At 43.0% G+C, this 10,254-nt stretch overlaps 1 long non-coding RNA gene across 1 annotated transcript; it reads left to right on the top strand.

Moving 5' to 3' along the window:
* The first annotated feature begins 2,029 nt into the window (after positions 1 to 2,029).
* On the top strand, positions 2,030 to 8,603 carry LOC114016317 (uncharacterized). Its single transcript, XR_008730908.1, has 3 exons — positions 2,030 to 2,152; positions 2,595 to 2,961; positions 3,254 to 8,603. It is a non-coding gene; the product is annotated as an uncharacterized LOC114016317 (long non-coding RNA).
* Positions 8,604 to 10,254: the final 1,651 nt, after the last annotated feature.

Genomic DNA, 10,254 nt, shown 5'->3' with positions numbered 1-10,254 from the left:
TAGTTACTCCAAGGAGATGAAAATAAATCTCTTTCCTGGATCTGTTTCAGGCAGCAGTTGCTAACCTAGAATAACAATAGGTGTTATCCCAAAGTAGGCTTAACATTCAGTAATTTCCAGACCTCTAATGCTGCCTGCTTTCCCTAAGGAAAACAGTACTTACAAATCTGGGTTTTTAGATCTTGATTGATCTAGAAAACCCTAGATCATAAGTAATGAGGTGTTGGCAAAAAAATTGAGTTGGAAGTTTTAGACACATCTTCAGCGGTTTCAAAATAGATGCATGTTCATCATAAGTTTGCTTTACAGAGTAACACTGTTAATCAAATCAAATTCAATGTGCATGTTCCATAATGCAATAATTGTTCATTTTATTATTGCTATAGTTGTCCGATGTTTCTATTTATTTCAATGTAGCAAGCTTGCTTTTTTCTTAAAACCATGCCTGTGTGTCTTCTGTTTTAGCTGGCAACAGTTATCCCTGGAAGCGTCCTTGAAGGCAAGGCAGGTGCTAGTAAAGTTTGTTCAGTGAGACTGAGAAGCAGTAGTGCAACAGTGACAGAGCAGATGCCCGTGCAGTCCCATTCTTCTATTTTGTAAGTGTTTTGCATAAGACTCCCCAACAACCCCCTGTGCATATTAACTGACATCACTGCTCTTCAGGAATATATTAGTTTCCTAGCTGTAGAACTTGGGCTACAGACTAAATGATGGCCTTTATCATCCCCCAAGGCCACCTGTGCTATCTACAGACCTCCAACAAACCCTTGTGCATTCGTGACCACATGCTCCACCAGCAGCAACACTATAAAACATTTGTGGGGGCAACCTAGGATCCTTCCTGCTGAGAAGCCACGCTGTGAGCCTGCGAGCATACCATATGGAGTCCAGACTAGAGTACAGGCTTCCCTTGCAGCACCTGGAGGAGAGGGACCTGTTACAGCTTTACCTTTGCTGAGAGATACTAAACAGCACTGATTTACACCTAAAAATTGAGATCCCTGTGAAAGGCAGGGCTGGAGGCAGTTCAGCAAATATGCCAATAGTGTCTCATGACATCTTTCACTGAGAGGTGACTACTAAGTCTGACCATCTGTGACAGTCTACAGTCAGAGCTGGGACTACATACGTGGCTGCTGGAGTCTGAAAATTCAGATTCTGTTGCCTCTTCAGCTAGCAGATGTCTGAGGATCTGGGGAAAGGACTGTCTTTCCTTACTTCTGGAAGAACCTCTAGAAGGTAGACTCAGCAAGACAACACCTCTGGCATGGCACAGAAGCCTCAGTGGGATTTTTCTAGCAGGTAGAATCTAGCAACAAGGAGACTTCAGTATCTACTGCCTTCAGGACATGGTGGTTGAGGGCAAAAGCTTAGCACCAGCACCTTACTTTTTGGTCCTCTGTTACTCCCAGAGCAGAAGAACTTGAAGTTCACAGCTTTTTCCTAACGAAGCAGCAGGGCACTTCCATACAGTTAGCACTTGCTAACTTGGGGGAGGAAAGGCATTTATGAGCTATTGGGAAGGAGTGGTTGTGGGTTTGGGTTGTGACGGAAGCAGGAGAGGGGTGGGGTGATACATGAGATGGTGGTCAAGGGCACCAGTCCGTTGGTTGTGTGATGCTCTAAGCCTATGTACTATGTAAGCCCAGACTTAAGCCCAGGTGGGGTCCTGGTCTTCTCCTGCAGTGGTGTCAGGCTGAGCCGGTGCGGGCTGGAGAGCTTTGTGCTGCTGACCGAGGGGGTGCCTCACACGGCATGGAGGGGAGGTGGCTGCAAGGAGGCTGACAGCGCTGGGAAGGTTGGATCTGCATCTGTTCCTGCAGGTCCACCAGCATGCAGGCAGCCAGCTAAAGGCACAGTTGACCTCCTTTCTAAGCTGGGGGACTCAACAAGCTGAAGGTGGATCATCTGTTTTAAAAAATCAGAGACTACTTCAAGGGCTGCAGCCCAGTTATGCCACGTGTACATATCCTGAGAAGAATATTCATGGAGGAATATATCCCTATGGGCAAAGCCTTGCTGGTGAGCATATCCTGCTGAAGAACAGCCTTGGGTATCTGCATGCAGAGATCAGCCTTAGTAGGATACAGACCTGAACTCTTAATTTATAGTGCTGAACAGCTCTCAAGAAGAGGGGAGGGATCTGCAGGAGGTACGGTTATACAGTGGATGGTGCTGTGATACGCATTCCCCCTGCATTCCCCTCCCCGCGCCCCCAAGGAGGCTTGCTATCTTAACCTTGGTGTGAGGCTCTGTGCTCCAGGAATAAGCAGGAATATCATGGTCTGGCATGAATTCCTCCCTGGAGGAAAGAGACAGATAATATCACTATTGGAGTTCTTTGGATACCACAAAGGTACATACTAAGATGAAAAAAATACAGGTTCAAAGTCCTTTTTTTAATAATAAAAAAGTAACAGAAAAATATGAGTGCCAGGAACCTCACTGAGAAAAGAGGCTTTGCACCCTGGAGAACTTTTCTTCGCCTAACGAATTAACACTTCTAAGTCACTTTTTGGTTCATTTTTTGTGTGTGTATATATATATGTAGATAAAATACGCAAAGCCAGATGAAGTTCTTCTTTGTCTTGCAGATGTCAACATTGCTGAGCAATGCTTTGGTTAAGAAGAATCACACCCAGAGGGAAAGAACACAGCTTATTGCTGAGAGACTTTGTTCATGCCATACCCAGCTCCTCCTGAACCCTGTACCCTAAGATCCAAGCACACAACTGTTAAATTAGGAAAAAGACATGAGCATAAATGCATGCTAATTTTTAGATAGTTTCCACTCCGCTCTGAAAAGATTTAAGTGGAAGTATGCAACTGAGCACTGACGTTAAGACTTCAAGTTCACCGTACAAAACTGCATCTTGCAAGTCAATGTTGTGCGTAAAACAGGGTACCCTGTTCAGTGTCTGCAGAAACAGCAGAAAGCCTGAAGGAATTACTGCTTGGCAGGTGAGCAGACCTCTCTTCGTTTAGTTGTTCTTATAAACTTTAATCCTGTAAGTGTATCGTCGTCGCAGAAGATGTGTTTATTGGGAAACCTGCGGTTTTGGTGTGGGTTCTGGCATATGTAAAGGCACCCTTCTGTGTTACTGTATAAGCTGGATTTGGAAAGTACTTGTAACGTGTACAGTTTAACATCAGGTATTCCTGTATTTTCCAGACTATTTCACATTCTTATTCTAACAATGAGGATAATGGAACAGATTTGCAGCTCTAATCCTGATTCTTTGCACCTTTTCAGGCAGGACAATCCAGCTACAGCCTGATGTAATTTCCCATCTGAGAGGGCACCATTGCTCTTGGGAAACTCTTCAAGGGAAAAAAATGCTGAAAATGCTGATGCAACAGTTTTCTGCTCTATTTGCTTCTCCAAGGTATGCATGAGCTACTGCACACCTTGCTGCTACATAGTCCTTCAGGTCTCACCACTGTTCTCCCAGCACTGACATGCAAAGAGCTGCAAGGAGGACAGGTCTCTTTCCAGGCCTGGCTGCTATTTTTCTGCCCCCGTATGGCCTATAATTTTATGCCTAACTTGCTGTCCTCTGAACTCATACTTTACAAAGGTCAGTGGTTTTGGATGCCTGTATTTTATATTTCTCAACTGGAAATGCATTGAAAGGCTGTGGGTTTTAGAAAATGTTTAGCCTTATCCCGCTCCGTGGAAAGGAGCTTTAAAGCAGTATCGGGTTGGGTATGCACAGTTAAAGGCAGGAAGAAGCACAGGTTTTGAAACTCTTCATTTAGGAACAAAATTCAGCATTTGAGTAGAGCACTGAGCTTAACTGCCTTGGTATTACATTCCCCAGGTGACTTTCAGTAGATACTGTGACAATGAAATCTTCCTAAACAGTGTTAAAATTTGCCTTGTTTGATACATTCCCTCATTTTAATTGTGGTTCGGAGAATAGATGAATCTTAGTGTATTCTATTTCTGCTATTAAATATTATATATGCTATATATTTTTCTACTTTACTCCATTTACTTTCCCCTTCCAGTTTCAGGCCAACAGTCCTCTGGGGTTTTTTTTGTCTACAAAGCTGCATTCTCTTCTCAATCCCAGTTCACATGTTAGTCGTTGCTTCTGATCTTTAGGAGACTGGTTTGTATTCTCATAATGACCAAGAGGTATCAGGTTAGGTTTAAACAAACCAACCCATCCATTTTCTCACCTAGCCTCCTGTTTCTCCCTCCATCTTAAAACGTTGCCTTCATGGAACACAACTGTAGAAAAGCAGACAGTTTCTCTTCACTTTTCTTCAAATACCAGCATTCTTCAAATATTAAGTAAGATTTGTGTTTTCCTTCTGTAACCTTGGCTGTGCAGGGAGCCCAGCCAAGGGAACTACTCTTACAGTCTTCAGGGAAAAGGTGACCTTAAAATAGCTCAAACTGATGGAAGAACTTTCTAGGCTTGACACTGGAGTGTCCCCTAAGAGTTCCCTCAGGGGTGAGTGCAGGAAACAGCCCTTACTACAGTGTTGTGTATTAATCGGTAATGTACGATCCTAAATGGCATAACCCCCAAGGGGTGATTTACCCATTGACTGCAGCAGCCGCTACAGTCAGGATCCACTCAGAACAGCTACTTATTCTTGGCTTGAGCAGTTGGTACAGTCATTGCCTGTTGTTTAAATACTACAGTATTTAAAAATAAAAAGTTGCAGCGTTTCCTCTGTTTGTTTTCTCACTGATCAAGAATGTTATGAGATGTGATGGTCACCCTGGCAGTCAGCTGCTGAGCGTGCTTAGCAGGAGATGTTCTAGCTATGAGGATTTGAGCCACCCAGCCTCCTGCAGGTGGGGAGATGGCTCCAGGATTCCTGGTTGGCTTGGGACACAGGAGGACTCACTTTTGTATGCAAGAGACCATGTAGATATAAATGTGGATGTTCATACGACCCCCATTAATGGAATATTGTCTATGTCATTGATTGATTTATTTTCGTAAAGTCTCTGGGATCTGAGGCCCAGTTATCAGATATCTGAAGTGATTATAGCTTCTATCTGGTCACATGAAAAATTTGCAGTGAATCAGAACATGACATCAAGGTCTGTCAAAGCCCTGCCTAGTGCTATAAAACAATGTCTTACTAGCCCAGGAAACTTACAGATACGGCATGATGAGAGACAGCAGAAAGACGACCAACAATGCTTAAAGAGAAGAGGTAGCAGGGGTGAGTTACTTTGTGGTAAATGAACATACAATCCATGGCCTTCATAAAAGCTAAGACAGCCTCTCCTAACTTAAGATTCTGTTTGGGTTCATGCTTTGTCAGCAGTGGACAAGGAAGGATCACCAGCAGAGGAAGAATCTTAGAAACTCATTCCATGTGGTTTTGGTTATTCAAGCTTCTTCTCCCATAACAGCGCTGTCCCCTCTTGCGGTGCCAGCAGTTTATGAATGGTTCTGCTTCACAGGTTCCTCTTCACGCCGGTACTTGCACCCTGAAACTGAATATTTCTGCAGAAAAGAAGGTGGGAACAGGTTGGAGACAGGAGTGTGAGTATAGGGAAGGAGCGTGGGTGGGAAACATCCATTCAAAATATTAACTATCCGCAGCCAACTCAGAAACCTACCTCCCATGTTTATCTAATTACAAAAAAATTAATACATTAATTTCTTCATTTCCAGCAAATCAGTATTTCCTGAAGTACTGTGATACTTTCCCTGAGCCGAGCAGAGATCCACTAGGGTTTTCGTTTACAGACAACTTGGTAATATCTTATTACATGTAGGAGTTGTGCTAGGTCAGATAAAAATGTGTCTTGCATTCCTTGCTTGTCCCAGAGCTGCTGCACAGTAGATGTTTCAATGTGCTAAAGGCATAAAGAGTTAGGAGTATGCAGTTTTGGGATTATTATTTTTTTTTAATTAGGGATATTTCAATATATTATAGCCTTTACAGAGTAACTGCTTCTCCTGGGCTAGGAAAGAATTTGGGAACAATGCTATAAAATAATTGGTATTTTTGATTCAACAATAATCCTGAATAGTAAAAAAAGGAAGGTATCTTTTACAGAAGCAGCCATAATCTGGTGTAAAGCAAAATTTTATAAATTTTTAATCTTCTAGTGATTAAATTGAAGACAAATTAAGACAAACTTGTATGGTTAGATATCATCAAAATAAAATATTTCATCTTAAAACCAGTTTCATTCATTCTGAATGAGCCATGCAGGAAAACAGAGCAGTTCACAGATCATTTTCTGTTTACAGAAAGTTTCAGTTGAAAAACCTGGATGAATACTATATAAAATCAAATGTCAGTACCACCCCAATCCAACTAATTTGCATAACAGATAAAGACAAATTAAATCTTCTTTTTGTTTTGCTTTTCAATTTATTAGATAGCTCGTTTAATTAGAGTGAGTGCACAGCTGAGCAGTGAGCAAATCTTTTGTCTAGGGTTGGGGTTTTTGCTTACTTTTATAGATAAGTTACAGGTGTTACGGCAGCAGGGTGAGGGGAAGAACTGTTTTGATATTTGAACAACTTGGCATTCCTTTTCCGTGCGGAATAAAAATGTGTGTTGTATTACAGAGCAGGCACCTTAGACCTGACGTTCTTCTATTTCCTTCCTGTAATAAAAAAAAAAAAAAAAAAGGGGAACAAGAAGCAAAACTGTATACTAGGAAAAATATATGGCAATAACAGTTTCTCACTAGGAATGTGAAGTAGGCAGATAAACTTCAGTTTCTATACAGGTGAGATCCAAGCTAAATGCAAAATGATTGTGTATGTGCAAATTTCCTGGAGTTCTTGAGATCGGTGTGTAGTGTGTTTCAGAACAGACTTTCCAGATGCTGCAGTTAAATCTTGAAAAGTTGTTCTGGAAAGTTATCCCACATTTATGATTCAGTATCAGCTCAGCAGAACTAAGTGGGAAATTGTGGCTTTTTCTGTGCTCTCAGCACTTCACTGTACTTGTGTCTAATACGTAAAAGATGCTGCTCGTGTGTTCATTGTGTGTTGTTATTTTGTTGTTACTTCTGAATACACGATTCAGCTCAAGCATCTGGCTAACTGTTCCGGACCATGCAAACTCACGTTGCAATGCAGAGAGTTATTAAAATGAAACCCTCACTGCGTAATGAAGGACATTTTAACACTCAAGAACAGTTGTTCCTACAGGTGTTTGAAAAGGACACCTATTTTGCAGCAACCTCTGAAGCTTGCCAGGCACTGCACAACTGTGGTACTTGGAGGGCCGAGAGAGCAGTGCTGTGTTTGACAGCTCTAGATTTTTCTTGCATTTATTTGCTTTTACTTTTAGGAATAAACTGTGCCCATATCCCATTACAGATGGAAAATTACTGGTGATTCTCTTTGTTCTTTGCAAAGTGTCACTCTGTCATTCCACTGGATCGGGGTAGGGAATGGGAATGGAGATGGGGACTATTGACATGACCCTGGCTGTTCCCTAGAGACCTGCTGGTAACTCAGAGCTTGGCTCCCTCTCCCTGTGCAAGCAGAGATGGGCAGTGATCTACACATCTGCTCCCACGTCCTCCACCTGTGCATGGCGCTGTTGAAGGAGGGGTTCACTGAGAGGGTACTAGCTCCCTTGCGCTGCTGTGGAGACATCTCCCATCCTCTTTGACTCTTGACAGGGACACCTAGGAGGAGGTCCTCCAGGTCTCGAAAATGAGTGAAACCCCTGTCTTCAGATGCATACTCAGCCACCTCATGAATGTATGACATCATGTGATGGATATGGCAGAGACCAGCACGTTCAGGCCTGTGCAAAGCATGAGTGACTGCTGCTAAGCTGCTGCTGAAGGAGGTGTCTTCTGGAGGTGGTTTCCCTCAGCCAGGCAGGATGCTATCACCTGCCTCCACCATCTCAGCGTGGGAGAGCAGACCCAGTGCTGTGCTGCAGATGTAGGAGAGGATGCACACAGCAGGAGGGCCGGGAAGGACCAAAAGAGTGGATGTCGTATGTGGTTTGTGATATCCCTACTAGTTTTTTTGCCCGTTGTGGTCTCAACAGCAGTGAGGTATTTAAAGTGCAGGATTTTGTTGCAGTAGGAATGGTCACGGGGAGCTTCAGCAAAGCCCCTCCCCTGGTTTTTTTTGCCTCCTAGACCATCAGGATCCCAATTCATGTGTGACTTTTTCCCTAATGCACTCCAGCAGTGTTACTTTGATCCTGCCCAGTGGAAGGATGTCCTTGCAGACCTCAAAATCTGTTTGCTCAAGCGTGTCTCCCTTCGCTACCCGCCACCGCCATAACCCCTTCATGTCTCAGTCTTGTCTGGTTTTTGGTTTCGTTTTTTTTTTTTTTAATTAGAAAGATTAGTGAATTGAATATCCAGAACAGTTTTTATTTGGCTCCAGGTTCAGCTTTATTGTGCTGCTGCTGCTGATCTTTTTGTTTTCCTTCTTACAGGGTGGTTGTGACAGGTTGGAGCACCTCATTTGTGGAAGCAGACAGCCCAGAAAATAAGGAAAATACAACAGCTGGATAAATCCAGCTCTGAAGTCTGGAATGGTTTCATCCTGCAGATTTCTCTAAATCACAGCTAAGAAGGGGCACGGCTCACTGAGAAAATGTGTGCCCTGTAAAATAAAAGGATTAGGAAACCACTTTATAGTTTGTGAGATTTATGATTTCAGAACAAATGGCTGTAGTTCACTTGGCCTGCAGCTCTAAAGGAGGCCAAAACAAACGGCTTTAAAGCTTTGATTCAAAAGGATGGCTCAGATCCCCCCTTATGTGGGTGTTTGTAAATGATGGGAGTACTGGAAAGGGTCTTGTGTGTCCTGAAGCACCTCTAAGCTACCACTTTATGTTGCCTGAATGCAGTCATACTGAAAGGTAAATTTGTTCCAAATGTCCCAACACAGTGGAAATGTCAACCTGGAAACACACTGATGGAGCAGAGATTATTAAAAAAATATATTATGGGAAGGATTGCTGAGGAAATGTGTGATGTGACCTTTTTTTTGTCTGTCAGAGAAATACAAGTACAGGGCATGGCATCACCTCGCCCTTTTGAAGAGAAGATTTGAAGTTACTTTGGGATTAGCAGAGCCAAAGAAGCTTCATTTCATCTTGATTTGTGTTTCCAAGGGGAGCTCACCTGTGTGGATTCTCTGACGTCTGATAAAAGGTGAGCCCACATCCAGCAGTTTCTTGTAGTGAGGGGGAGCTGACGGATCACTGTCTCTCGTAGTTCTGCAGGACCTGTCTTCCTTCCCCATAGTTGTATGAAATTGGCCATTTGGTTCAAAGGTACTAGTGGAAGGCGCGATAAGATCACACAAGTACCCCAGCACATTCGCAGGGTTTTAAAAATTCTTTCTTTCAGAAACTGGGCTAAAAATACCATGTCAAAGAATAGCATGTGTAAGAGCATGCAGAACTGTTAACACCATTTCCGCCTGGCAACTTAGTACATTCTAGCAGACAAATACGGTAATTAGTTTAATTTTTTCTATTGAAAAGCCAGGCACATTGGGATTCTTCTAGTTTTTAAATGTGATCCATATAATAGGATTGGATAACTTACTGAGGACTAGATTAATAAACTTGATGATTCCCCATAAGCAGCTCGAATTGAGTTTATTCTGAAGGATTCAGTCTCCCAGCCCAATCACACCAGGACTCGCTCTAGCGTGACCAGGGCGGTTTGGGCGTAGGTGTGTTTGTCCCTGCCTGATTGCTTCAGATTCCTTCTTGACACTGGGAACCCAAAAGGATTCCCAAGCTGCTGGCAACATTCATCAAGCCCAGCTGCCGAGGAAGGATGCTGATTATAGGCAGCCCATAGTATGTCATGGAGAAAACATTTCCTTCTTCTATGCTTTCCAAGTCACTGCGGTCCTTCTGTGCAAACAGAGACAACACTAAATTGCTGCTTGGCAGTCCTCGGCATGGCCCTACGGAGTCATCTGCCTACCACAGAGAGCCACCTGCATTTAAATATATTCACCTTCTTTGCGTTAATCTAAATGTGGTCAGGAGCAGTAGGGATGTGCAAGGCAAACCAGGAAGGAGAGCATCTGTCAACGGCAAATCCTTCCAAATTTTCTAACGAGACTGGTGATTATAGATGCCTTAGGTTTAAGCTGGTTGATTTGCAGCCCCTGCCCAAAAGGCTTTCTAGCAGTATGTTCATGGCCGGTGCCTTTGAAATCAGATGCCATTAAAATGTCTTCTTTCATGTAATTTCAGATTTCTGAGTATTTCAGCTATTCTGAGAAATGGTGGCACTAAGAAACCATCAAAGGAGCT

Source organism: Falco cherrug, chromosome 2 (genome assembly GCF_023634085.1).
Source record: "Falco cherrug isolate bFalChe1 chromosome 2, bFalChe1.pri, whole genome shotgun sequence".
Lineage (NCBI taxonomy): Eukaryota > Metazoa > Chordata > Aves > Falconiformes > Falconidae > Falco > Falco cherrug.
The sequence above is the reverse complement of the archived record's forward strand: the minus strand, read 5'-3'. Positions and strand labels throughout refer to the sequence as shown.